This window comes from Peromyscus californicus, unplaced genomic scaffold (assembly GCF_007827085.1).
Source record: "Peromyscus californicus insignis strain IS unplaced genomic scaffold, ASM782708v3 Scaffold_5__1_contigs__length_169319896, whole genome shotgun sequence".
NCBI classification, from domain to species: domain Eukaryota; kingdom Metazoa; phylum Chordata; class Mammalia; order Rodentia; family Cricetidae; genus Peromyscus; species Peromyscus californicus.
Window position 1 is genome coordinate 14,520,588 of NW_026294573.1, and position 6,000 is coordinate 14,526,587.

The window sequence follows — 6,000 nt, forward strand, 5'->3', positions numbered from 1 at the left end:
GCTTGGGCCAGGTTTCTCAGGCCAGAGGACCTAAGAGCCTTGGGCCTTCCTTTGCTTTTTGTTCTGAGCCCACCCCCTCCCTGCCCCCACACCTTTGTGATGGGTTTCAGGACTCCTAGCTCAAGTAGCTGTCCTCCAGTCTTGGTTTCCATCTGTTGCTGCTTCCCTGGCATTCTGTCTGCCCCCCCCCCCCCAAGGACAACTCTGGCTCCTTCCAGGGCTCCTGTTTGCTGGGATAGCCAGGCCAAACTTTCCTCTTCCTCAGCTTGGCGGTCTCCCCACCTCCCTGGGACAGGGAAACAGTTTCACCAGAGTCCCTCCATCCACCCTGCTTCGCTACTGGCCCTGAGGGCTGTCGCCTGCTTCAGCGAGGTGCATCTTCCAAGTGTCCTTAGGGAGGACTTCCCTCATGGGGATGGATCCAGCCTTTCATGGGGGAACCAAACAGGTAGTCTAGGGCAAGGGAGAGAATCGCCATTGCAGTCAGGTCTTCCAGTGGCTTAGTTAGAAGGTGCTTTGTGGGTACTTGTGAGCTTAAACCACCCTGTTCCCCGCACTCTTCCCTTCCCAAGTGACACCAGGCTCACACTGCTTCAGAAAGCAGAACAGGACATCTTAGTGGACCAAGAACGTTTGAGTTTCAGAGTTGGGCCTCCATTGCTCCCTCTGTCTGTGACCATGACCTTGGCCAAACCTCCTGCTCTCTGTGCTGTAAGATGGGCACATGATTCTTCTCCTGCACAGTGCCAGGCAGGTCCTCAGCAGTGTGCTCTGCTCTGTTTGCTCTCTGGCTCCCAGCTTACTAAGGAATTTAGAGGTGCTGAAATAAGAGGTAAAAGCACTTGCTGAGCAAGCCTGGTGGTCTGCGTTCAATCCCCAAAACCCACAGCAAAAGAGGAGGACTGAGCTGCCTGCCAAGGGTTTTCCTCTGACCCCATGTCTGTGTTGGGACCCATATGCCCATATTTACTCTCACGTCATGTTCATAGACACACATACATGATAGCAGTAATAAGTACTATTTAAGAAATCAGGAATGGGGGCTGGTAAAGTGCTTGTGATCCCTAGCACCTCAGTTTTTTTTTAAAGGAGGGGTGCCATGGTGCTCTCCTGTGATCCTAGCATTGCAAAGGTAGAAACAAGAAGATCCTTGTGGGCTGGGCAGTGGTGACACATGCCTTTAATCCTAGCACTGGGGAGACAGAGTTCAAGGCCAGCCTGGTCTACAGAGTGAGTTCCAGGGCAGCCAGAGATTGGTAGAGAGGCCTTGTCTCAAAACAAAACAAAACAAAACACACACTGGTGCACATACCAAGGCACACACACTCACCTACATACTCCCACTCACACACACCACATACATACCGGTGCACACACACTGGCAGGCACACACTCACAGGCACACACTCTGACATACACTCACACACACCACACACATACTCTAGCTTACACACACCATACACAGACACTGCCCCCCACACACACATATATACTCCTCCAGTTCCTCAGACATGTTCAAGCATACATCATTCAGAAACTGGTTCACCCGTGGGATGAGTTTGTGCCTGGAATAGACACCAGCCTTTACAAGATGATTCTGTGAGCCTCCAGGGAGGGGTAGGAGAGGAAGAGGAGGCAGGAAGAAGAGAATATGGCCACTGTGGTGTGTATCACACCCTACTGTCTGCCACAGCCACTGCACTAAGGGCTTTATCTCGTTTAAGCCACGTGGCAGCATCATGAGGTTAACTTCAGCTTCACCTGACAAGTAGAAAAATGGAGTTTCAGGGAGGTTATATGATCTGCTCATCGCCACACAGCCAGGAAGTAGCAGAGCTGGGATTTGAACTCACACTTCCAGACTCTTAAAATATTGTTCTGTTCAATTGTTCTAGGTAGACCAGATGGCTGTGCCTTCCTGCTGTGATATGGTAAAATAAGATAGAGCCTGAAGACCAAACATGCCAGCAGCCAGCAGGCCGAGTGAAATAACTACCCACGCTGTTTCCCTCCTGATGGGATTCACTGATGCCGGGTACTGGGAGATGGGTATGATGCCCATGGCACTGGGGCCAAACTTGAACCCCGGCCCAGCCAAGGTAGTGGAGGTAGAGAGAGAACAGTATAGTCAGGAGGTCAGGCTCTATCCTGCTTTCGGAGAAGCCCTGGCTTGGCTTGGTCATTCAGCGCTGCAGGTCTGCATCTCCAGCTGCGGGATGCATGGACTGAATCAATGAGATCAAAGCTCGCACCTGTTCCCATGAGTGTCACAGGGACAGGCGAGAAGGGCACTGTGGGTATCCATGCCTCAGGCACCAAAGATGGACCAGCAGTCACCAACATTACTTAAATGGTCAGTTGTTTTTGCTGCTGGGGGTTGAATCCAGAGTCTTGTGTTGGTTAGGCAAGCACTCTACCACTGCCATTCCAGCCAAAATAGTCCAATTCTTTAAAAATGTTTACATGAGCCGGGCGGTGGTGGTGCACGCCTTTAATCCCAGCACTCAGGAGGCAGAGGCAGGCGGATCTTTGTGAGTTCGAGGCCAGCCTGGTCTGCAGAGCGAGATCCAGGAAAGGCGCAAAGCTACACAGAGAAACCCTGTCTCGAAAAACCAAAAAAAAAAAAAAAAAAAAGTTTATATGTATTTACCTATTCATTGGGGAGAGCATACATGGGTCACGGTGTCACTTGGAGGCAGGAGGAAAGCACCCTCAGGTGTTGTCTCCCTCCTTCTATAATGCAGGTCCCAGTGATTGAACTCAGGACATCGGGTTTCATAGCAAGGGCCTTTTTCACTAAGCCATCACACCAGCCCAAATAATCCAAAAATTTTCATCTTAAAAATGCATATAAGGGCTGAGGAGATAGCTCAGCAGGTGAAGTACTTCCACCCAAGTATGAGGACTCAAGTTCGAATCCCCAGAATGTAGCCAGAAGTTTCTCGGGTACCGCCCAGCCCCTCCCGCCCCAGCCCCCCCCCCCCCGCCGCCACACCAGCAATTGGAACAGATCTCTCCCATCCACATCCCACAGCTGCTTGGTCCCAAGTAAACACCCAGAGGCTTATATTACTTACAAACTGTATGGCCTATAGGTCAGGTTACTTGCTAGCTAGCTCTTATGACTTAACTCAACCCATTTCTATTAATCTATATGTTGCCATGTGGCCATGGCATTACCTGTTTGCTGGCATCTTGTTCCTTCAGTGGCAGGCTGGCATCTCCTTGGACTCCGCCTTCACACATATATGCATAACACACACAATTTCTTAGATATTTTACATTCTGCTCCTAAACACATATGCCAAAAACCAGTGCAATTCAGCTTGTAACTGAGTCACCCAAACTCACCACCAACCCTCAAAAACAATTTACAGTATTTTTTCCCTCTTGTTCTCCCCATCCCACATACAGCTTCAGCAACAGGGAAGGTTCTCTCTGGTCACCCCACTGTGGTCAAGGTTTCTGTAGTATAATGTTCTAGCCATCCTTGTGACATCCATGAGGTCTCACATGCAGTCATTTAAATGTCATGGTCCCCTCAAAAGATGAGACAGCTTTCACTCAGCATAGTCCCCTCAGATGCTGATGTAGCTCTCACATTCAGATATAGGCTCTCCTTTAGGCACACGCAACTGGCCCACCCTCAGTTCATCTGTTTCCAGTGCCCGGTCGAAGCTACAGACAAGTAGACCTTGCTGTCCCCTTGCCCAGGGACTGGTGAACCTTTCTGTAGGCCCCAGACACATCCCCACCTCTCTCCCAACTCTCTAGCCATGTGACTTACTTAAATGGTTTGGTCATCCCGAAACCGAGACAAAATGAGAACCACAGAAGTCTGAGGCCCTCTGATGCAACAGGTCACAGTTTCATAATAGTTACCATCACTGGTATCTGAGCCCAGGATGTAGCTGGGAAGCGGCCTCACCACAACTTTACAGGCTACTACCGTTGTTCCTAAAGTACAGACAGGAACACTAAGCTCCAGGGAGAGTTCTCGGCTTGCCAGAGTCTCACAGTAAGTCATGGAAAAAGACAAGACTTTAACCATTGGCCATCGGGTCCCAGCTTGGTCATCTGTTGAGCCTGTCAGTACAGATGGGGCCATGGGATCAAGAACATGAACCCAATGGGACTGAGGGAGGCCACCTGAATCCTTTGTTGAAACCATTAATTAAGTGGGCAGTAAGTACCAGCCAGCCTTCTTCTGGGGGAAGGATTTGCCTATTTTAAAGAGAACTGCTGCTCAGAGAAGCTCAAGAACTCAGAGTCAAGGATAGGACAGCAGATGGGAGGGGCTGGAACCCAAGGCAGTCTGCTGCTCATGGCAAAATTCTCTTCCTACCGTGGGATGGTGCCCAGCCTCGCCAGGCAGCTTAAATGACTTGGAAGGTCATTGCCCTACTGTGAAGGTCATGGATAAAAGGACTTTGGGCATTGGGGCTGATTTGGGAAGCACAAACGTTGACTTTGGGTCTCTTGAGTGAGAGTCATGTCTACTACCAAGCCAGGATCTGCTGAGCCACATATTAAAATGTAGAGGCGAGCCAGCGAAACGGCTCAGCAGGAAAAGGACTTGCCACCAAGACTGAGTTCAACCCCCAGGACCAACGTGGGGGAAGGAGAGAACCAACTCCTCCAAGCTGTCTTCTGACCTCCACTTGTGTGCCGTCACACACACACACACACACACACACACACACACACACACACACACACACACACACACAATGACCTCCAAGCCAGCCAGTTAGGTTAGCTCATGAGTGTAAAGCATATAAATACACAGGAAACATAAATCTGAGAGCTTGTTGTGTGGGCATGGTGGCATACAGCTGTCATCTCAGCACTGGAGAGGATGGAGCAGGAGGATTGTGAGTTCAAGGCCAGCTTGTTCTAAATAGTAAGACCACGACTCAAAAAAAAAAAGGGTCCACACCTTTAATCTCAGCACTCCTGAGGCAGTAGCAGGTGGATCTCTGTGAGTTCAAGGTCAGCCTGGTCTACATGGAGAGTTCCAGGACAGCTAAGACTACACAGAGAGACCCTGTCTCAGAAAAACAAAAATGAATAAATAAACAAACAAACAAATGATAAAAATTTAAGACTCTCTGGAAGCAATACAGGAAGATGGTCACTGGACTGGGGAGAGAGCTTAGTGGGTGACGCACTTGACTGGCAAACCTGAGGATGTGAGTTGAGGACCTTTATGAGGACCTCAGAGCCCACATAAAGCCACCCATCTGCAATCCTAGTGCTTCTGTGGTGAGATGGAAGGTGGAGACAGGAGACTGTGGACCAGCTAGCCCGGCATGGGCATCAGCGAGCAACGAAGGGAACAACGCAGAAGTGAGGGCAAGCGCCCGAGGTTGTCTCTGACCTTGTGCACCATGGCACACACAACACCCTCCACCCCACACACCGCACACATCACACAACGGTTGTAAGAGCAATCTTGTGACCCACACTACGGAAGGATCAGTGAGAGACGCCCTCGGCCTTTGGAGTTTTGAATCGTGAACATAGATGAAATTTTACAAGTTTAAAACAGTTAGGGAAGGCGAAGAATGGACAACCATTGGAAGTACAGCCCTGGAGAGGCGGATGGTGCCGTAGTTTAGAGCACTTCTTGCTCTTGCAGAGGACCTAGATTTGATCCCCAAGACTCACGTGGTGGCTCACAACCATCCCTAAGTTCAGTTCCAGGGGATCCGACACCCCCTTCTGACCTCCACGGGCACAAGGCACACACAGGGTGTGGACAGACAGACATACATGCAGACAAAACATTCAGACACGTAAAATAAAAATACATTTTTGAAATGTTTCTGAATTATAACCTTCTGGGAGCATTCCAGCTGTGCACTCAAGAGGACAGGCTCCGAGCTGTCTCCCTCCATGGTTCTCAGGTATTATGGCCTCACACCCAGGCCTCTGCTCTGTCAGGATCTGAGAATGGCTGGTTTCCACCATCAGATGGCCTCTTCAGGAAGCCCAAGT